Here is a 23,076-nt window from a genome sequence, read left to right as displayed (position 1 = left end):
TGGACCTAGAGCACAATATGCTAAGTGAAATAAGCCAGTGGGAAATAGATCAATATCACATGATCTCATTCATATGTGAAATATAACTAAGAACATAAAGTGATGAAAAAATAGACATAGAGACATAGAGACATGGAACACACTGGCAACCCACACAGGTAAAGCAGAAGAGGTTGGTTGGGGGAACAAGTCAACCAATGAACTCATGTGAGTATATGCATAACCCATGGACACAGACAATGGGTAGGTGAAGGTTTTGGGGGTAAGGGACGGGGAGAGGGCACTAGGGGTAAAAAAAAGGACATATGTAATATTTTCAGCAATAAAAAGAAAAGAAAAAAGCCAGCTCAAACAGGATTGGCTTAGTGGATTGAGCATTGGCCTACAGATTGAAGGGTCCCAAGTTTGATTCTGGTCAAGGGCACATGCCCAGGTTATGGGCTCAATCCCTAGTAGGGGGTGTGCAGGAGGCACATGATCAGTGATTCTCATCATTGATGTTTTTATCTCACTCCATCTCCCTTCTTCTCTGAAATAAATAAATATATATATATTTTTAAAGTCAAAGCTGTACTTTGAAATTCAGGTCCCTGTGACCCAGAACTGAACTTTCACAACATTGCCTTAGTGCACAATAGCTGCAGGGCACTTAGAGATTGTCTTTCCTTCCATCAGGACCACATGTAAACTCAGTTCTCATACTGAGGCTGAAGAAGTGAGATGGGAAGTGAGTGGGGAGGTTAAATGGAGGTTGGCAGGCAGTGTGGCACCCCACACTAATGAACAGATAATGATGCAATGACCAGCTAATAGTTTGGGTTTAAAGTGGGTTTTATTGGTCTCCACAACCACCCTCCCCCAAACACACACACTCATAGCCAACTCCTGATTGGACTGTCTCATGAGGAATTGGTCAAGAGGCTCAAGTGTTTGTGAGAAACTGGTTGATTTCTAAGAAATCCTTACTGCAAATAGCTGCAGGGTGGGGTGAACAGGAAGAAAAGAGAAGAAAGGGGCTTAAAAAAAAGGAAACAGTAAGAGGGGGAACACTATAAAAGAAGAGCCCAACTGCACAGAGATCTCAGCTACTCCACTGGCCACCTCTGCAGTTCCCCCCACAGCCCAGGATGAAATTGATTCTGCAGTGAAGAGGCTGTTATTGCTAAAAATGAGCTACAACGTGGCCACTGCGGAAAACTACAAGGCGGACTGCCTTCCAGGGAACCTTGTACCTGGGTTAGTGGCCCAGGTGCCATGGAAGCTGAAGTGGATATTGTGGACCCCCGAACTGTACAGACGAACAGTGCACAAGGCAGTGACTATGACAAGCTCATTGTTCTGTTTGGAAGCAGTAACATTGACCAAGAGCTGATAAACAGAACAGACAGAGCCAGGGGCCAGAGACCGCACCGCTTCCTGCACAGATGCACATTCTTCTCACACAGAGACATGAACCAAGTCCTCGATGCCTATGAAAACAAGAAGCTGTTTCGCATGTATATGGGCAGGGGCCCCTCTGCCGAAGCCATGCATGTAGGCCACCACATCCCGTTCATTTTCACAAAGTGGCTGCAGGACATGTTGAATGTGCTCTTGCTCATCCAGATGGCAGATGAGTAGAAGTACCTGTGGAAGTCCTGACCCTGGACCAGGCCTATGGCTACTCCGTGGAAAACGCCAAGGACATCATCACCTGAGGCTTTGACATCAACAACCCCATCTTCTCTGACCTCGACTACGTGGGGGTGAGCCCAGACTTCTACAAGAACACGGTCAAGATGAGAAGTACCCGAACTTCAACCAAGTGAAAGGCATTTTTGGCTTTGCAGACAGTGACTGCAAGGGGAAGATCAGCTTTCCTGCCATCCAGGCTGCTCTCTCCTTCAGCAACTCATTCCCACAGATCTTTGCGGGCGAGATGGACGTCCAGGACCTCATCCCTTGTGCCTTCAACCAGGATCCTTACTTCAGGATGACAAGAGATGTCACACCCAGGATCTTCTATCCTAAACCACCCTGCTACACTCAGCCTTCTTCCCCACCCTGCAGGGGACTCAGACCCACAGGAATGCCAGAGACCCCAACTCCCCTATCTTCCTCACAGACACAGCCAAGCAGATCAAGACCAAGGTCAACAAGCATGTGTTTTCTGGAGGGATAGACACCATCGAGGAAGCACAACCAGTTTGGGGAAAATGGCCAACTGGACGTGTCCTTCATGTACAAGACCTTCTTCCTGGAGGATGAGGACAAGCTGGGACAGATCAGGAAGGATTACTGCAGTGGAGCCATGCTCACCTGGGAGCCCAAGAAGGAGCTCATGCAGGTCCTGCAGCCCCTCCTTGGGAAGCACCAGGCCAGGTGCAAGGAGGCCAGGGAGGAGATATTCAAAGAGTTCTTAACATCCCCCCACACACCAGAAGCTGTCCTATGACTTTCAATAACGCCCATTTTATATCTGCACAGAAAGAACCATAATTTACCCAGAGGCTCTGTCACATGGCTTCCCATTCCTGGTGTCTAACTCTGTGTGTCTGTCAGTACTCTTTCTCCCAGTGTCATGCTTTCCAAAGAAACCCTGTGAGCTTCCTGTTCCGCCCCTAGGAGAACCGCCATTGGAAAACATCCCACTATTCCACATACAACCTTAAAGCCTGTTGGTTAGAGAGCCTGTGGTCTAGGTGTTTATTTCAGGAAGTTTAATGGGCACAGACCTATTTCAGCCCATCCTCCCCCCCAAAAACAAACAGAAATGCTGGATATGCTTTTGACTGAGAGATCTCCCAGCTTGAAAGCTGCTTTTCACACAGAGTATTAGCCCCAGGTGGCCGCTTTTATTAAGTTGAGTCTGTGGGAGAAACTTTCCAGCTCACTTCCTGAAATCCAGACCTCATGTGTTTTCCTGGAACTTCTCCCCTTCCCTGAGCCTCCCCATGCTGCTTTCAGGGACTGGCCCTGAGCACAGGCGCTGTGCCCCCACCCTGTGGCAGCTGAGGGGAATGTGTGTCCTTTGTAGAAAGCTTTGTCCTGACACTTGATGGGCTCAGAGGCCTGCAAGGAACAGTGCCCTGCTGGTGTCCTGGCCTGTAGAGAGCAAGCAGCAACCCCAGGCACCAAGGGAAACATCCAGTCTTGTGCCCTGGGTAGTCTGGGAGCAGAAGAATATCCCAGGAAATCCCTCCATGGAGGTGCAGGGTCCACTCCTGAGCACAATACCCTAAATAAACTTCATTTGGTCCCACCGGGGGTGGGTGTAGGGGTGGAATCTACACTAATAACAGACAAACATCATAATTGGCGTACGACCGCTACCCTTTCCATTGGCTAATCTGCGAGATATGCAAATTAACTGTCAGCCAAGGTGGCGGCCGGCAGCCAGGCAGCTTGAAACTAACATGAGGCTTGCTTGCCTCAGTGATGGAGGATCCTTGGAGGAAACCAACCTTCTCCGCCTGCGGCTGCAGGCTTCTGAGCAGGCAGTTTAAGAAACATTGTAACAAATACCGCCAGACTTCAGCCAGCAGATTCGCAACATTGTAAGCAAAGGCCAGAAACCTACTTTCAGACATGGAAGCCTAAGAGCTGGAGTCAAGCCTCAAGGTAAAGCTGGCCCAGAATTAAAAAAAAAGAAAAAAAGGAGCGGTTGGGAACATCAGTCACTCCCAGCCTGCAAACAGCCCTCAGCCCCTCACCCAGACTGGCCAGGCACCCCAGTGGGGACCCCCACCCTGATCCAGGACACCCTTGAGGGCAAACCAGCTGGCCCCACCCATGCACCAGGCCTCTACCCTATATAGTAAAAGGGTAATATGCCTCCCAGCACCAGGATCAGCGTGACAGGGGGCAGCGCCCAAACCCTCTGATCGCCCTGCGGCAGTGTGTGTCACAGGGGGCGGGGCACCAACCCCCTGAGCAGCCCTGCTCTGTGCCTGATAGGCGGGAGCTTCCCCCCTCCCCCCCCCCACGGGCCCTGCTCTGTGTGTGACGGGGTAGAGCCATAACCTCCCCATCGGCCCTGCCCTGAGTGTGAGAGTGGCGGCGCCCCAACCCCCTGATCAGCCCTGCTCTGTGGGTGCTAGAGGGCGGTGCCACAACCCCCTGATGGGCCCTGCTCTGTGTGTGACGGGGGCAGCGCCCCAACTCCCTAATTGGCCCTGATCTGTGCGTGACGGGGGTGGCGCCGCAACCTCCCCATTGACCCTGCCTTGAGTGTGACAGGGGACGGTGCCCCAACCCCCCAATTGGGCGAATTCTGAGCATGACTGAGGGTGGCATCGAAACCTCCCAATCTGCCCTGCTCTGTGCATGACAGGGGCAGCGCCCCAACTCCCCAATCGGCCCTGCTCTGAGCCCAACCAGGGGCTGCACCTAGGGATTGGGCCTGCCCTCTGCCACCAGGGAGCAGGCCTAAGCCTGCAGGTCTTTATCTCCCGAGGGGTCCCAGACTGGAGAGGGCACAGGCCGGGCTGAGGGACCCCCCCTCCCCCAGAGTGCACAAATTTTTGTGCACCGGGCCTCTAGTATATATATGACATACAAACCATGTTTCCTGGCCAACCCACCTTTGTGGACAGCCAATTGAATTATTAGCCATTGCAGCTGGGAAGAAAGTTAGTCTGTCTGTATCATGTTCAGGCTGCCTTACCTCACATTTAACATCCACATAATTGGAATCATGGGAAATCTCTGTATGACAAGTCATCACATGTAAAGGCATTACAAGAAACAGGGGCTATAAGATGTTCTGATATACCTCAGGGGTTTTTGACCCTAAGAATATTAAAATTAATAGGCAGATTTGAAAAGTGTTCCAAAAGGTCTAACTAAATAGTTAATTTTATAAAAATATTTTACTTCATTCTATTCCATAGATGAGTGTGTATCATCTTTCCTTCAGCTAAAGTGTGGCATCATTGATTTAATATATGTATGAATATATTTTTCTTTTAGATCAGAGGGACAGTAAATTTTACTGTAAAAATTCAGATAGGAAATATATTAGGCTTGCAGGCCATATGATCTCTGTGGCAATTCCTAAATTCTCATCCTGTAATGCAAAGGTAGCCATAGATAATTCACAAAAAATTCATAAAATTACTTTGGCTACGGGTTACAAGTTGTGCTTAACAAAATAATTGTAATAATGCATTATAAATTGAATATTATTGGAGCGATACATTTCTTTCATTCTGCACAATTATTTTGAGATTCATCCCATGCAGTAGCTGGCATAATTTATTTAAAAATAAATTTTTACTGATTTTCAGACAGAGAGAGAGAGGAAGAGAGAGAAATTTCAATGTTGAGAGGGAATCATTAATCAGCTGTATCCTGCTTGCACCTCCACTGAGGATTGAGCCTGCACCCCAGGCATATGCCCTGACTTGCAATCAAACCATGACCTCCTGGTTCACAGGTCGATGCTGAAACAGTGAGCCCTAATCGGCTGTGCAATAAGATCCTTTGTAAGTAATTCTTTTACTTATGGTTATTTTTAATGAATAATTGAAATAAAAATATAATACTCCTAATGCAGTAAAAACCAAGAGGAGTATATGTAAGTATTGACTTCATAGTTGGTAAAATACATAACACATTGATGAACCCAAGCAGAAGCTCATACAGAAAGTTTTATTAGCAATAGGTGTTAAATTTACAGATATTGTGGAATCAAATTGTCCATACACAGTGAGGCACTCATGGTGAATTCTGACTTATGTTAAAATGAGAGAGACACACTAGCCAAGTGAGCAGTAAATATAAAATTGTCTAATCCTCTTCATCCCCTGAATCCTCCTCTTTGGGTTTGGAGAGGAGTTTCATTACTCGGTGTATAGGAGTCTTCACAGACTCATATTTCCATCCCTTCCTCTTAAATATCTTCTCAATCACACCTGGCATCTTGTAGCTCTTGCTTACAATGAAATCTTTGAAGGCAATTGGTCCATAAAGTTCATCAAAAATGTCTGGTTCAAGATGCCTTCCATCGGTCCAATATTCCTTGTCAGGGATGGCTTCAGGGTCGGGCAAAGGCTGGCCATTGACCAGCTTTTTCCAGGATTTGGGGTCCAGGTACCATGCTCCATACCTTATCTTCTCCCGTTTGGGTTTATAAGGGTCTTGTTGTTTGTGGAGTTTCCTTTCCCAGTTACCTTCCTGCAGGGAGAATTTTCTCTGCTGTATGTCATCTAGCTGTTTTCAGGGCCTGATATTCAAAGGAAGCTGGCTTATTTTCTTTATTTTGACTGCATTATTGGTGAGTGGGACATCAAAGTCAATTTCAAACTTTTTCATGATGTCCTCTTCATCAATGTCTATGTCTCCAAAATTATCATTGATCCATCTGCAGAATTCACGAACTGTTCTTCTTGCTTTTTAGAACACAGGAACTTTGGGGATATCCATTGTGCATGCTGCATTTGTCTCTTCCTCAGGAAACAAACTGAATAAATATGACTGGAAGCTCTCCTTGGCCGTTTCCTGGTATGCTTGGTATTCAAGTTCCAGGTTGACCTCCTCGGGAAGTTGCAGGTTGAACTTCCAGGGATATTCCAGGTGGACTACCTCGGAAGGTTCTAGGTTCACTGCCTGGGGAGGCTCCAGGTTCACTGCCTGTGGAGGCTCCAGGTTCACTGTCTAGGGAGGTTCCAGGTTCACTGCCTGGGGAGGCTCCAGGTTGACCTCCTCAGGATGTTCTTCACACAGGTGTGTGGGGGTCTTCTTTCTTTCCTTGGTGCCCTCACAAAACGCCCACATGTCCTCCAGCTTCCTGTCAGGATGTAGCACTTCCAGGACCTTGAGCAGGAGGTCTGGAGAGAGAGCTTCCTCCAGATTAGGGCAGTTTGCCAAGGGATGCTGGGTCAGGCTGGCTTCAATGTTCTCTACAAAGACCTTCTGTGCTCGCTGGGCTGACAAGAGCTTGGAACACAGGTCCACTCCCTTGGGCGGCTGTTTGCAAATCAAGGGGCCACGAATATTTCACGTGTTCACAACTTCATACAAATACTTTCATTTCTCCTGGATAAATTATAGGTAACAATTGATAGGCGGGAGATACTGAGAGCCATGTTTTTTCTATGTTCTCACAGCCCTCAGGTTTTGGTATTTGCCCAAATATGGGTGAGGTGAGTGAGGCAATGGGTATACAACTTAAGATGGCACCCAAAATCCCCCTCAGAAATCAAGATCAGTTATCTTTTAAGGTCACATTTCAACATAATCAGAAAAACAGTGCCATAGTAAAGCCTGAGGACCAAGGATAGATCAGTGTTCCTACTACTGATCCTGACTTTATTTAAAACCCATGTGTTGTTCACCATCCATTTTCTTTTTACAAATAATATTTGCCCTTTTTAGATACTGTTGTGTTTCTTGGAAATAGTTTGATTCTTTGGGGTCCTTTTTAAGATTTGATTTAAATAAACAGAGCAGTTCCCTATTATAGTCCATGGCTAAATACTGTTAGACCATGTGGTATGGTTAATTAACTGTTCCTCACTACTGAAGCAAGACCCTTCCATGTAAATTATTCAATGGCTGTGCATCTAGAGATCTTCTAGTCTGGCTGACTGTAAAGGTCACTACTGCAGGCCCTGTGTGAGTGTCAGGTATCAAGAATTCTTTCCAGTGGTTTCTTTCCTGGCTTCTAATAATGTATTCACACAAGAGCTGATCAGTAATCCCCTGAATCATTCTTGTGGGGTCCAAGATTCTGGAGTTCCCTCTCTTTCTCTCATTTTGCTCTCTGGTTGTCTGCCTTGAGATCTCTACCCACCTTCTTCTCTATAGTGTCTTAGCTCCATCTCCTCTACATAGCATGACTGCTGGTCTTTGCCTCTCTGAGCTGTGGTCTAGAAATGGAAGGAATGTGGAGCCATCATAGGAGTCACCTCATTTATTTCCTATCTGTGAGGCATCTGTCCCTGCTTCCTGATGTCCAGTGTCTTTCATAAATTTATCTTACTTTATTTCATTATTTTTCCAGGTGTTCCAGGGCATAAATCTGATCCCTGTTACTCTACTTTGGCCAGAACAGAAAATATAATTTACTTTTTTTTTGTTTCATCTCCATCAATTTGTGAGTCTGCCTTATCAAAGGTCTCCCACGACTTCTGAGCTATCATGGGGAGAAAGCCCGCCCGAGGGCCACAAGTGTTCACATCTTCAGGAGATGAACAGCCCTTTGTGAAGTGGGGCTGTCCATCTCTTGGTACCGTAAATTGTTGCTATTGTCCATGATTAGAAATTGTAGATCACACCGACATTATTGAAACAAATGCCTCTTTTAAAATCCATACCAATCTATTTTTCTTTTTTCCCTAATACTCAGGATAACCATTGTTAGGTCGGAGAGAGCCCAGGTTCGGATGCATGCAGGCATGTGATGAGATAATGGACTTCCCCTGGAATTTCTCACAGATCAACGTGCCAGACACAGATACCAGCTTCTTCTCCCTGAATTCACATACCCCCACACAGATAAGATAAGAACTTCGTCCTGAATATTCCGCCCACTCCCCTGCAGCTGAGACTTTTCTCAGTTGAATGTCATGATGATCCCTGCGGTGCAGACTTCCTCAGTTCAGGCCCCCCGCCCTCACCAAACACCTGAATAAAAAGATCCCCCTCCCTCCCTGGAGGCGCGACATTCACTGACCCCACCTTTTGGGTCAGCGGGTCTCTCCAGAGAACGCAAATAAACTTCTCCTTTTTCTTTCTGATTCACTCGGTTCTTGTTCTCTTTGTTCTCTTCGTCGCTTTTCTGGGCCACCTCACAACCATCTACTTCAAATTCCAAAAAATAAATAGTAAACTCCTTAGCATGTAGCATTAGGTGTTTTACAATTTCAATGCAGCATGGCTTTTTCTTGGTCATAGCCAATAATACACTAATACATAAATTACAGATTAGATGTAATTCTTCAACCATGTCAGCAACTTGAATCTTGTCCTAAAATACATTTTTAATTCATTTAGTTATTCAGCATACATTGGTTCAATTCTCCTTTTGTATGAGGCAGTGTGTCCAATACTCAAACTATTGCAATTAAAGATACAAACACTATATTTTCCCTATAATAAAATTCCCATCAATTTTTGCCATCTGATTATTTTAAAGATTTTCTTCAGACTTCACCCTTGAAGTACATTCTTTCTGAGTAAGTGTTAAGTGAAGCAGGCTGAGATTGCAAATCAATGAAACAGAATTAAATATATTAATACAGCGAAGATGACTTAAGATGGTTGGTATAAGTTAAAATATGAAGCTAAGGAATAGAAAATCAGTGACCACGATTCAATGGGAACTCGATCTAATTTAGAAATCATTGCTTGTAAATTAGTATTATTATTAATATCATTATTAATATTATTGTTTACTGCAGTATGAAGCAATGGGAGAATATCTCCATTGAAGAATAAGAACGAAGTGTCATTTTCATAGGAAAAATGACAACTAGCCAAAAGGTAATTCCCAGTATATTCAAACGCCTTTAAAAGTTCACTATTGTCCCCATTTGTCATATGAGATATACTTTTTCCAGAGGAAAGATAGATGTGCAACAGAAATTACATGTACCCGTTATTGAAATTATCAAGTGAATCCTGGCTGTTTTGGACCATTGGATAGCAGTGATGGAGAACCTATGACACGCGTGTCAGAGGTGACACACGAACTCATTTCTTTGGCTGATTTTTCTTTGTTAAATGGCATTTAAATATATAAAATAAATACCAAACTATAAATCTTTTTTTTACTATGGTTGCAACTGTCAAAAAATTTCTATATGTGACACGGCACCAGAGTTAAGTTAGGGTTTTTCAAAATGCTGACACGCCGAGCTCAAAAGTTTCGCCAAGAGCCTCAGCCTGGGGACTGAAGTGTCCCAGGTAACATTTTGGTGAAGGTCACATGCCCAGGTGGTGCGGGCAAGAAGGCTCAATCCCCAGTAGGGGCCTACAAGAGGCAGCTGATCCATGATTCTCTCTCATCACATGTTTCTATCCCTCTTTCCCTCTCCCTAGCTCTCTAAAATGAATATATATATTTAACCAATGAAATATAATGAATGAGCCTCAGGTGTTCCAAATAATGATTCTAGAGCTCTCTTCACTCTTAAATACAAGAGGTTACATTACTGTATGAACATCAGCATCTTCCAAGTATTCATCCGACTCTGGCAATGGCAGTTAACATTAGGAAATATGGCTATTGAAAAAGGGCCTGCTGTACTTGTTTACCATCTCCCAAAGCAAATATTTCAGAAGAATGATTACTGATGTAGAGTACTTACCTTTCTAAATTGTCCCATTTTTTGCTTCTTAAATAGACAGCATGTGAAGATTGAGTCTTACAGGTAGTTGTTACCATAACTTTGATCACTTATAATAAGCACATTTAAGATAATTCCGATACCTTGTAATGTAGCAACATTTTTCAACATCAGATTATTCCACTAACTTCCCCTTTTAGTTTTCATTTTTTTAAAAAAAATCAAAATGACATTGTTTCTGGACCTATTTTGTTCATGGATTCATTTTGTTCATTAGATTACACATATAAGTGAGATCATGTGATATTTGACCTTTCTCTGACTGGCTTATTTCATTTAGCATAATACTCTCCAGGTCAATCCATGCTGTTGCAAATATTACTATCTTGCAAGTACTTCATCTGTCCTCTAATTGTTTCCTTCTATAGTAGACATTTTATTTTAATTTTGTAAATCTATTTTCTTCCCTTAAAATTCTGAGAATAGGAATTTGAATTTTTAGTAAAATTATCTTTTATTTCAATATTTTATCTGAGTTTTCCCCCACAATGACATAGTTTTGTGTGTTTATTGTGATCCTCTATTTTACCCTCCTCATACATCTGGCAAACCTTTTCCATTTATATTTATGAATAAAGGACTTACTTGATTCACCTCGGTAAGTAGCATGGATCAGATCTAGAATTGTGATGTCCATTTCACTACTAGGGTTTTGCTCAAAATGGGAGAGTGGAGTGTGTCAGTTATTCAGTTTCTTTCTCCTTTGGGGATACATGGCATAGAGCTTACAGGTAGGATAGAAACACTTTCTGATGCCAAAGCAAGCACAATATTTCTCACATTGGAACACTAGTGTTTTTTCCTTCTAGGAAAATGTGTCCTATTGTTTCCCTTCTCTGCAGGTCTGTAATTGTCTTACATTCATTCACCGTCTTAGAGTGTAGTTTGGGGAGATTAAAAGGCTCAGATGCCAAAGATCTTTACTGTCCTATGTAAGTAGGGGTGGGGTAGGGTTAGAGCTGAGCAAGTTAAAACAGATCTGCTCTTCACAGAGCAGCTATTTACTCTCACAATTGACCAAGGACCATCCGCAGTGTTGCAATTTCATTTACTCTGATCTTAGAGTAAGGGGTCTCCACCCTGCTGCCCAGATGTTACCAAATATTAATATCTGCATATTTTTGTAAACCAAAAACTGTAGGTTAAATACAAGAATCCTTTCTTTTAGTCCCTGCCCAATCCCATTCTATTAACCCTTTTCCCAGAGGTAAGCACAGCTGTGATTTTAAGGATATATTTTATACATTTAGCATGAACATTCACCCACATTCAAAGGGCCAAAGACCTTCCACCTGAGTGCACCCTCATATACATTGTTTATAAGGGTAGGTGAATTTAGTGTTTTTCCAGGTGCCACGGAATACCTCCTCCTCCATCCAGTTTCACATGCAATAACTCCTTCTCCATGCAGGGTCCCATGGAATACCTCCTACTCCATGTAGGGTCCTATGGAATCCCTCCTCCCTCCTCCAAAGGGTCCTATAGAATATCTCCTCCCTCCATCACGGTCCAATGGACTCCTTTCTTCCTCCTTCATCAGGGTCGAATGGAATCCCTCCTTCCTCCTTCATCAGGATCCTATGGAATCCCTCCTCCCTCCCTATATCAGGGTCCTATGGAATCCCTCCTCCTTCTCTCCCTCCATCAGGATCCTATGGCATCCCCATCTCTCTTTCCATCCAGGATCCTATGGAATCCCTCCTCCCTCCATCAGAGTCTCATGGTATCCTTCCTCCCTCCCTCCATCAGAGTCCTATGGAATCCCTCCTCCCTCCATCCAGGGTCCTATGGAAACCCTCCTCCCTCCATCCAGGGTCCTATGGAATCCCTCCTCCCTCCATCCAGGGTCCTATGGAATCCCTCCTCCTTCCATCCAGGGTCCTATGGAATCCCTCCTCCCTCCATCAGGGTCCTATGGAATCCCTCCTCCCTCCATCCAGGGTCCTATGGAATCCCTCCTCCCTCCATCCAGGGTCCTATGGAATCCCTCCTCCCTCCATCAGAGTCTCATGGTATCATTCCTCCTCCCATCCAGGATCCTAAGTAATCCCTCCTCCCAACCTCCATCAGGGTCCTTTGGTATCCCTCCTCCCTCAATCCAGGGTCCTATGGAATCCCTGCTCCCTCCACCCAAAAGGATCCTATTAAATCCTTTCTCCCTCCCCCAATCTGGGTACTTTGGAATCCCTCCTCCCTCCTCAATCCAGGGTCCTCTGGAATCACTACCCGCTCCATCAGGGTCCTATGGAATCCCTCCTCCCACCTCCAGCAGGATCCTAAGGAATTCCTCTTGTCTCTATTCAGGGTAATATGGAATCCCTCCTCCTTCTTACATCAGGGTCCTATGGAATCCCTCCTTCCTTCCTCCAGGGTCTTAGAGAATTCCTCTTCCCTCCATCCAGGGTCCTATGGAAACCCTCCTCCCTCCATCAGGGTCCCATGGTATTCCTCCTCCCTCCATCCATGGTCCTATGGACTGCCTCCTCCCTCCTCCCTCCAGGATCCTATTGAATCCCTCCTCCCTCCCTCCAACTGGATCCTATGGAATCCTTTCTCCATCCCTCCATCTGGCTCCTTTGTACTCCATCCTACCTCCTCCAACCAGGATCCTATGGAATCCCTCTTCCCTCCATCAGGGTCCTATGGAATCCCTCCTCCCTCCATCAGGATAGTATGGAATCCTCCTCCCTCCGTCAGGGTCCTATAGAATCCCTCCTCACTCTTCCATCAGGATCCTATGGAATCCCTCCTCCCTCCATCCAGGGTCCCATGGAATCCCTCCTCCTTCCATTAGGGTCCTATGGAATCCCTCCTCCCTCCTCCTTCCGTCAGGATCCTATGGAATCCCTCCTCCTTCCATCAGGGTCCTATGGAATCCCTCCTCCCACCTCCTTCCGTCAGGATCCTATGGAATCCCTCCTCCTTCCATCAGGATCATATGGAATCCCTCCTCCCTCCCTAAGGGTCCCATGGAATCCCTCCTCTCTCCATCTAGGGACCCGAGCTGCACTAATTGAGGCCTGGGTGGAGACTCCTGGATACCGGTTTAAAAGTAAATGTATTTGCTCAGAGGAATCAGAGAAAGACCCTTATTTATTTAAGAACCAAAGACTTTATTTGAAGAGACAGCGGACCTTGAACATGGAACTGAGGTGCCCGTTTGGCACGGGCAATGTGGCCATGGGCATCCGGGCACGGGGCAGGGAGGCCCCCTCGGCTCTCGGGAAGGCAGTCCCGGTCAGTGCTCCTCTCCGTCGCCCAGGGTGAGCTTGTGGAGCAGGTCCTCCTCCAGGCCGGACTCGGGGGCCTGCATCTGGCGCAGCTGGCTGATGTGGCCGCCCAGCTCCTGGAGGAAGGCCGCCTGTGGGTGCAGGCAGTGGCTCTCCAGGAACTCGCACAGGTGGGCGTCCTCCCGGTGGGTGGCCCGGCGGTGCAGGTGCCGCAGGCCCTGGTCCACTCTCTTCGCCAGGAGCAGGGCCTGCTCCAGGGCCATCAGGCTGCTGTCCCACTGGTGCTGCTGCGGCCGGGGGACGTCCTCCAGCAGGACCCGGCCCCCGCGCTGGCTCTGCAGCCACACCAGCCGGTCCGCCTGCTCCCTCTTCTTGAGGGCCCGCTTCCGGAAGTACTGGGAGCCCTGCTGCCAGGCCCGGTCGGGCCTCTGGAAGTAGCCGGCGATGGAGGTGTACACGGAGGCCGCGTAGAGCTCCAGGCCGATCTGCTGGTTGATGGCGGCCTCGCAGTCTGGATGGTAGCGCTGGCGCTCAGAGGAGGGCGGAGGAGTGGCCATGTCTGCAGGCGCAGGAGCGGGTTGGAGGTTGAGGCTGAGTGGATGAGGCCGGCGGGTCACAGGTGTAGGCGGCTGGGGTCTCCCTAGGTCCTGGGTGAGGGCAGGGCACCAGAGTCAGGCGTCTGCAGCGACAAGACACGTGGAAGGCTGCGGGCCGCTGGTGGTGGCGGTTGGCTCTGAGGGGACCCGAAGCAGTGACCGTTACTCAGGGGTCTGGGGAGGGGCGGGGGGCCCCTCACAGGGGGGCCTGAGGGGGCCCCGAGGAGGCGGGCAGCGCTGACCTTCTCCAGATTCCATGCCCGTCTCATGCTGGGCCCTGGCCTTCATGGCATTTTAAAGTGTGACCCATGAGGAGAAGTGCAACCGCTGCCAGGACATCAACTGAACTTGATTTCTCGGAGCAACTTGTGTGAATGTGGTCCCGATGTGGTTGTGTCCTTAACCGCCGCCCAGCCCTTTTGGGGAATCCTTATTGCCTCAGCATGAATCCCAAAGCTTCATCAGAATGATGTCAGCGTCTGCACCCACAGTACCCACAGCCTGTCCCCGGTCCTCGGCCTTGTGACACAAGCGACCTGCACTTCCTCCTGTTCACCATCAAGGCCCCCCTCTCTGCGGGCAGAGCCCGGCCTCCACAGCCTCACCGACTCTCCGCCTCCCATCTTCCCTCCTGTGAACTGGCCTTCCCGCCCTTTACTCTGTCTCCTCTCCATCTCTCAGCACAGCCCTGAAACACATTCTGCCCGCCCTGTCTGCCCCCAAGGGGGACAGTTCCCATGGTCTCAACGCAGACATCCTAAAGATTCCATCAAAATGCTATTAGAACTGGTAAATGAATTTAGTAAAGTTACAGGATAAAAACTTAGTGTTCAGAAATCCATAGCATGGTTATGTACCAATAGTGAAACATCAGAAAAGAAATTAAGAAAACATCCCATTTACAATTGCATCAAAAATACCTACCAGTAAATTTAACCAAAGAGGTAAAAACGTCTGAACTCTGAAAATAATAAGACAGTGAAGAACGCAATTGAAGAGGAAGCAAATAAATAAAAGCATATACTGTTTCTTATGGATAGGAACAATTAATGTAAAAAATGTCCATAGTACCAAAAGGATTATATAGATTCAACACAATCAATATCAAAATACCAGTGCCATTTACCATAGAACTGGAACAAATAATCCAAAAATTTTGACCCCAAATAGCCACAGCAATCTTGAGAAAGAAGAACAAAGTTGGAGGTATCATGCTACCATTGATAGAACTATTCTACAAGCCCCTAGTAATCAAAACAAAATGGTAATGGCAAAAGATGTCTAGCTCAATGAAACGGAATAACCCAGAAACAAACTCACACCTATACGGGCCATTAATCTATGGCAAAGGGGGGAAGAACATACAATGGAATAAGCACAGTCTAGTCCAGTGATGGCGAACCTTTTGAGCTCGGCATGTCAGCATTTTGAAAAACCCTAACTTAACTCTGGTGCCCTGTCACACATAGAAATTTTTTGATATTTGCAACTATGGTAAAACAAAGATTTATATTTTTGATATTTATTTTATATATTTAAATGCCATTTAACAAAGAAAAATCAACTAAAAAATGAGTTCACGTGTCATAGGTTCACCATCACTCTAGTCAATAAATGGTGCTGGGAAAACTGGACAAATACATGCAAAAATGATACTAGACCATTTTCTTACACTATATATCAGAATAAACTCAAAACTGATTAAAGAGTTAACTATAAGATGCAAACCCAGAAAACTCCTAGAAGAAAGATGGTCAGTAAACTTTTTGACATTGTTCTTAAATATATATATATATATATATATATATATATATATATACTAGAGGCCCGGTGCACGAAATTCGTGGACTGGGGGATGGGGTTCCCTCAGCCAAGCCTGCCCCTCAGTCCAGGAGCCCTCAGTAGATGTCCTACTAATGGCCACAGTCTGGCAGCAGAGGCTCGGTGCAGGCGTCCCATTTGTGTGTGTGTGTGTGTGTGTGTGTGTGTGTGTGTGTGTGTGTGTCTGCTGGGGCCTGCCCCCAGCCACACCTGGGAGGTGCCCCTCTCTGTTGATCTCTCAGGCTCCTGGCCTCCACTGCATGTTGTACTCTCCCTTGAGCTGTGGCCAGGGTGAGGCGCCCTTTCCTGCTGTGGGATTGCCAGAGCAACCTAGGGACAGGCGCACACAGGGCATGGCTGCAGGCCGCCCTTTCCTGCTCTGGGATCACCACAGTGATCCCAAGCGCAGGCACACAGGGAGGCTGGCTGCAGGCCCCCCTTTCCTGCTCCTTGATCGCCGCTGCAATCCCAAGGGCAGGCGCACAGGGGGGCTGGCTAGAGGCCGCTCTTTCCTCCTCAGGAATCGCAGTGGTGACCCAGGTGCTGGCGCACACATGGCTGGCTGCAGGCCACCTGTTGTAACGTACCCCGCGAATCACAGAAGGACGCCTCAAGAAGTCGAATTAAAGAGTCACATTGATTGCAACCCGGGACTATGAGGGGCCATTCCCAAATCTCATAGCCCTAAGATGGTGGCAAAACCAGACTTATATAGGCAAAATCACAAAGGTATTGATTACATCCCAGGGTTTGGAATGTGGCACCTGGCTCCCAAAAAAGCAGATTACAGAAGCAGAATTAAGCATGTTAATTACAGTTTCGGGTCTCGGGGTCACTGAATTGACAGGTATACATTATCTAGAGCCCTTGGGTCTCCCGACCACTGAGTTGTCAGGACAGTTTAGAGTAATTGTGCTTTCCTGGTCTCGGGACCACTGAGTCAGCTGGAACGCACCACCTGTGGCCACTAAAACAATTTAGGGTAATTGTGCTGTCCTGTTTCCCAGCTACAGAAGAATGTGCTCTCTAAGACCAGTATGATAACAATCAATGGAATAGTCATTCAATCGATAAGGCATTCAATCGAATGGGATGACTTATACAATTTAGAAAATCAAAGTAACCTGTCCATTGTTAAACAAAGCAAATAGGTACCATACTTCACACCCTTTCCTGCTCCATGATCTCTGGGGCAATCCCATGGGCAGGGGCACAGGGGGGCTGGCTAGAGGCCCCCCTTTCCTGCTCCATGATCGCAGCTGCAGGCGCACACGGAGGTTGGCTGCAGGCCCCCCTTTCCTCCTGTGGGATCGCAGTGGCGACCCAGGGGCAGGGGCACACGTGGGCTGGCTGCAGGCCCCCCTTTCCTGCTCCGTGATCGCAGCTGCGATTCCACAGGCAGGCGCACAGGGGGGCTGCCTAGAGACAGCCCTTTCCTGCTTCATGATCCCTGCAGCGACCCAGGGGCAGGTGCACAGGGGGGCTGGCTAGAGGCCGCTCTTTCCTGCTCAGGGATCTCAGTGGTGACCCAGGTGCAGGCGCACACAGGGCTGGCTGCAGGCCGCCCTTTCCTGCTCTGTGATCACCATGGCGACCCAGGGGCAGGCGCACATGGGGGCTGGCTAGAGACCACTCTTCCCTGCTCCCTGATCGCTGCAGTGACCCAGGGGCAGGCGCACAGGGGGACTAGCTGCAGGCCCCCCTTTCCTGCTATGGGATCTCCGGTTCCCCATCCCTGGCAGGGGCGGCCAGGGAAGAGGCAGGCACCGGCCTCTTCGGTGCCCCGCTCTGGCTTCTCTGATCACCGGCAGGGGGGCGGGCAAAGATGGCCGGTTCTCCCATTCAGGGCCAGGGGCCGTGCCTCCCGGCTCTTGCCTGCTCCCTGTATTTCCAATCACCGTCCTTTCCCTATGGCCTCCCATCATTGCGCCTCTGTATGCAAATTAACCGCCATCTTTGTTGGCAGTTAACCGCCATCTTTGTTGGCAGTTAATTTGCATATCACCCTGTTTAGCCAATGGGAAGGGTAGCGGATGTATGCTAATTACCATGTTTCTCTTTTATTAGATAGGACTAGAGTCCTGGTGCATGAATTCATGCATGGGTGGGGTCCAGAAGCCTGCCCCGATCAGTCTAATTGGGGCTGGGCCAGCCCAGGGGAGGGAACGTGAGAGGTTGATTGGTCAGCACCACCCCTGATCAGGCCGATTGGCCAGCCACAGTGCATGTCATAGTGACTGGTCATGTTGGTCACTTGGTTTTTTTATCCTATCTAATAATAGACAAACATGGTAATTAACCGTACCTCCAACACACTTCCCATTGGCTAATCAGGGTGATATGCAAATTAACTGCCAACCAAGATGGCGGCCGGGAGCCAGGCAGCTGAAGCGAACAGGAGGCTTACTTGCTTCAGTGATGGAGGAAGCCAAGGTTCCCCGCCTGCCACTGCTGGCCTCTGAGCTGCACTCTAAGAAGCAATGCTGCAATTATAGAAGCTAAATAAACACCATGCTTTCAACCAGCCGGCCAAGCTGGATTTGCAACAGTGTTCCAATTATAGAAGCCAAACAAACCAGATACCTGAGTTCAGCAGCCGAGGTCTCAGAGCTGGAGCCGAGCCTCAGAGCTAAAGCTGGCTCTCAGCTGCAGTGACAGCCATAGAAGGTAAATAAATCCCAGAATAAAAAAAAAAAAAAAAAGAAAGAAAAAAAGGAGAGGTTGGGAGCTTTAGTCACCAGACAGCCTGAAAACGGCCCTCAGCCACTCACCCAGACTGGCCAGGCACCCCAGGGGGGACACCCACCCTGTAGGTGGTGTGACTAACTGAAAACAGCCACCATCCCCTCATCCAGGCTGGCCAGGCACCCAAGCAGGACCCCCCCACCCTGATCCGGGACACCCTTCAGGGCAAAAGAAATGGCTCCCACCCATGCACCAGGCCTCTATAGTATATAGTGAAAGGGTAATATGCCTCCCATCAACGGGATTAGTGGAGCCGCCGGGCCTTCCAAACCCAGGATCAGCGGAGCCATAAAGCCTCCCGAACTTGAGAACAGCGGAGCTGTGAGGCCTCCCGAACCTGGGATCAGCGGAGCTGTGAGGCCTCCTAGCACCTGGATCAGCTGAGCAGCGAGACCTCACTGCCCTGGTGACAAGCAGAGCCGCAAGGCCTCCCAGGACTTTGATCAGTGGAGGCACGAGGCCTCCTGGCCCCTGAAGCAGTGTGAGAGGGGGCAACGCCCAAACCCCCAGATCGCCCTGTGGCTCTGTGTGTGACAGGGGGCGGGGCCACAACTCCCTATCCTCTCTGCTCTGTTCATGACAGGGGATGGCGCCCTAACCCCCTGATCGGCCCTGCTCTGTGCCTGATAGCGGGAAGCTCCCCAACCCCCTGATCTGCTCTGTACTGTGTGTGACAGGGGGTGGTGCCCCAACTCCCCTATTGGCCCTGCTCTGTGTGTGAGAGGGGGCAGCGCCCCAACCCCCTTATCGGCCCTGCTCTGTGCATGAGAGGGGGTGAATCCGCAACCTCCCCATTGACCCTGCCTTGATTGTGACAGGGGGTGGCACCTCCACCACCCAATCGGCCCTACCCTGATCGTGACTGAGGGTGGCGCCCCAACTCCCCAATCAGCCCTACTCTGAGCCTGACCAGGGGCTGCACCTAGGGATTGGGCCTGCCCTCTGCCAACCGGGAGCGGGCCTAAGCCAGCAGGTCATTATCTCCGAAGGGGTCCCAGACTGTGAGAGGTCACAAGTGGAGCTGAGGGACACGCCCCCCCGCCAGTGCACAAATTTTTGTGCACCAAGCCTCTAGTCTATACTAATAAAAGAGAAACATGGAAATTGGCATCACTCTGCTATGCCCACCAGCCAATCAGGATGAGTATGCAAATTAACCCAACAAAGATGGCGGTTAATTTGCATAAGCCAGTGGGAAAAAGATCAATATCATATGATCTCAGTCATATGTGAAAAATAACTAAGAACATAAAGTGATGAAAAAATAGACCTAGAGTCAAAGAGACATGGAACACACTAGGGAAAGAAGGAGAGGGTGGAGGGAGGAAGAATTCAACCACTGAACTCATGTGCGTATATGCATAACCCATGGACACAGACAATGGGATGGTGAAGGATTTGGGGGTAAGGTGCTGGGAGAGGTCACTAGGGTAAAAAAAGGGACATGTATAACACTTTCAGCAATAAAAAGAAAAGTAAAAAGCCAGCTCTAACCGGTTTGGCTCAGTGGACTGAGCATTGGCCTGTAGATTGAAGGGTCCCATGTTTGATTCTGGTCAAGGGCACATGCCCAGGTTATGGGCTCAATCCCTAGTAGGGGGTGTGCAGGAGGCACATGATCAATAATTCTCATCATTGAAGTTTTCATCTCACTCCATCTCCTTTCCTCTCTGAAATGAATAAAAATATTTTTTTTTAAAAAAAGTCAAAGCTGTCTTTGGAAATTCAGGTCCCTGTGACCCCAGAACTGATCTTTCACAACATTGCCTTAGTGCACAATACCCGCAGGGCACTTGGAGTCTGCCTTTCTTCCCATGAGGACAAATGAAAACTCAGTTCTCATACTGAGACTAAGGATGTGAGATGGGGAGTGAGTGTGGAGGTTAAATGGAGGCCAGCTTGCAGTGTGGGGTGGCTAATGACCAGCTAATGATGCAATGACCGGCTAATAGTTTGAATTTAGAGTGGGTTTCATTGGTCTCTACACCTACCCTCCCCCAAATACACACACTCACAACCAAAACCTGATTGGACTGTCTCATGAGGAATTGGTCAAGAGGCTCAAGTGTTTGTGAGAAACTGGTTGATTTCTAAGAAATTCTTACTGCAAGTAGCTGCAGGGTGGGGTGAACAAGAAGAAAAGAGAAGAAAGGGGCTTAAAAAAGGAAACGGTAAGAGGGGGGAGACTATAAAAGAAGAGCCCAGCTGCACAGAGATCTCAGCTACTCCACGGGCCACCTCTTCAGTGTCCCCCGCAGCCCAGGATGAAATTGATTCTGCAGGGAAGAGGCTGTTATTGCTAAAAATGAGCTACAACGTGGCCACGGGGGAGAGCTACAAGGCCACTGCCTTCCAGAGACCCTTGCACCTGGGTTAGTGGTCCAGGTGCCATGGAAGCTGAAATGGATTTTGTGGACCCCTGAAATGAACAGAAGAACAGTGCAAAAGGCAGTGAGTATGACAAGCTCATTGTCTGTTGGGAAGCAATAACATTGACCAAGAGCTGATAAACAGAATAGAGAGAGCCAGGGGCCAGAGACTGCACCGCTTCCTGCACAGATGAACCTTCTTCTCAAACAGAGACGTGAACCAAGTCCTCGATGCCTATGAAAACAAGAAGCTGTTTCGCTGGTAAATGGGCAGGGGCCCCTCTTCCGAAGCCATGCATGTAGGCCACCACATCCCGTTCATTTTCACAAAGTGGCTGCGGGACATGTTGAATGTGCTCTTGCTCATCCGGATGGCAGATGAGTAGAAGTACCTGTGGAAGTCCTGACCCTGGACCAGGCCTATGGCTACTCCATGGAAAATGCCAAGGACATCATCACCTGTGGCTTTGACATCAACAAGCCCATCTTCTCTGACCTCGACTACATGGGGGTGAGCACAGACTTCTACAAGAATATGGTGAAGATCAGAAGCACGTGACCTTCAACCAAGTGAAAGGCATTTTTTGGCTTTGCAGACAGTGATTGCAAGGGGAAGATCAGCTTTCCTGCCATCCAGGCTGCTCCCTCCTTCAGTAACTCATTCCCACAGAACTTTGGGAGCAAGATGGACGTCCAAGGCCTCAGCCCCTGTGCCATCAACCAGGATCCTTACTTCAGGATGACAAGAGATGTCACACCCAGGATTTTCTATCCTAAACCACCCTGCTGCACTCGACCTTCTTCCCCTCCCTGCAGGGGACTCTGACCCAAAGGAGTGCCAGTGACCCCAACTGGTCCACTTCCTCACAGACACAGCCAAGCAGATCAAGTCCAAGGTCAACAAGTATGTGTTTTATGGACGGAGACACATCATGGAGGAGCACAGGCAGTTTGGGGGAAATGGCCACCTGGACGTGTCCTTCATGTACATGACCTTCTTGCTCGAGGATGAGGACAAGCTGGAGCAGATCAGGAAGGATTACAGCAGTGGAGCCATGCTCACCTGGGAGCTCAAGAAGGAGCTCATGCAGGTCCTGCAGCCCCTCCTGGCAGAGCACCAGTCCAGGTGCAAGTAGGCTATGGAAGAGATATTCAAAGAATTCTTGACACACACCCCCACCCCTGCCCAGAGCTGTCCTATGACTTTCAATAATGCCCATTTTATATCTGCACAGAAGGAACCATAATTTATCCAGAGGCTCTGTCACGTGGCTTCCGGTTCCTGGTGTCTGTAACTCTGTGTGTCTGTCAGTACTGTTTCTCCCTGTGTCATCCTTTCCAAAGACACCCTGTGAGCTGCCTGCTCTGCCCCTAGGAGGACCTCCATTGGACAACATCCCACTCTACATACACCCTTAAAGCCTGATGGTTATACAGCCTTTGGTCTAGGTGTTCATTTCAGGAAGTTTAATGGGCACAGGCCTATTTCAGCCCATCCCCCCAAAATCAAACAGAAATGCTAGCTGTGCTTTTGACTGAGAGATCTCCCAGCTTGAAAGCTGCTTTTCACACTGAGTATTAGCCCCAGGTGGCCCCTTTTATTAAGTTGAGTCTGTGGGAGAAACTTTCCAGCTCACTTCCTGAAATCCATACCTCATGTGTTCTCCTGGAACCTCTGCCCTTCCCTGAGCCTCCCCATGCTGCTTCCAGGGACTGGTCCTAAGCAGACACTGTGCCCCCACCCTGTGGCAGCTGAGGGGAATGTGTGTTCTTTGTAGAAACCTTTGTCCTGACACTTGATTGGCTCGGAGGACTGCAAAGAGCAGTGCCTTGCTGGTGTCCTGGGCTGTAGAGAACAAACAGCAGCCCTAGGCACCAAAGAAAACATTCAGTCTTGTGCCCTGTGTAGTCTGGGAAAGCAGAAGAATATCCCAGGAAATCCCTTCATGGAGGTGAAGGGTCGACTCCTTAGCACAATACCCTA

General features: G+C 48.3%; 1 pseudogene across 1 annotated transcript; it reads left to right on the top strand.

Annotated features, from left to right (window-relative positions):
• The first annotated feature begins 239 nt into the window (after positions 1 to 239).
• LOC308511576 (tryptophan--tRNA ligase, cytoplasmic-like) lies at positions 240 to 22,228 on the top strand (annotated as a pseudogene). Its single transcript has 3 exons — positions 240 to 243; positions 1,122 to 1,622; positions 21,479 to 22,228. The product of its transcript is annotated as a tryptophan--tRNA ligase, cytoplasmic-like (transcript).
• The last annotated feature ends 848 nt before the right edge of the window (positions 22,229 to 23,076 follow it).

This window comes from Myotis nattereri (assembly GCF_964212035.1).
Source record: "Myotis nattereri genome assembly, chromosome: X".
NCBI lineage: Eukaryota > Metazoa > Chordata > Mammalia > Chiroptera > Vespertilionidae > Myotis > Myotis nattereri.
The sequence above is the reverse complement of the archived record's forward strand: the minus strand, read 5'-3'. Positions and strand labels throughout refer to the sequence as shown.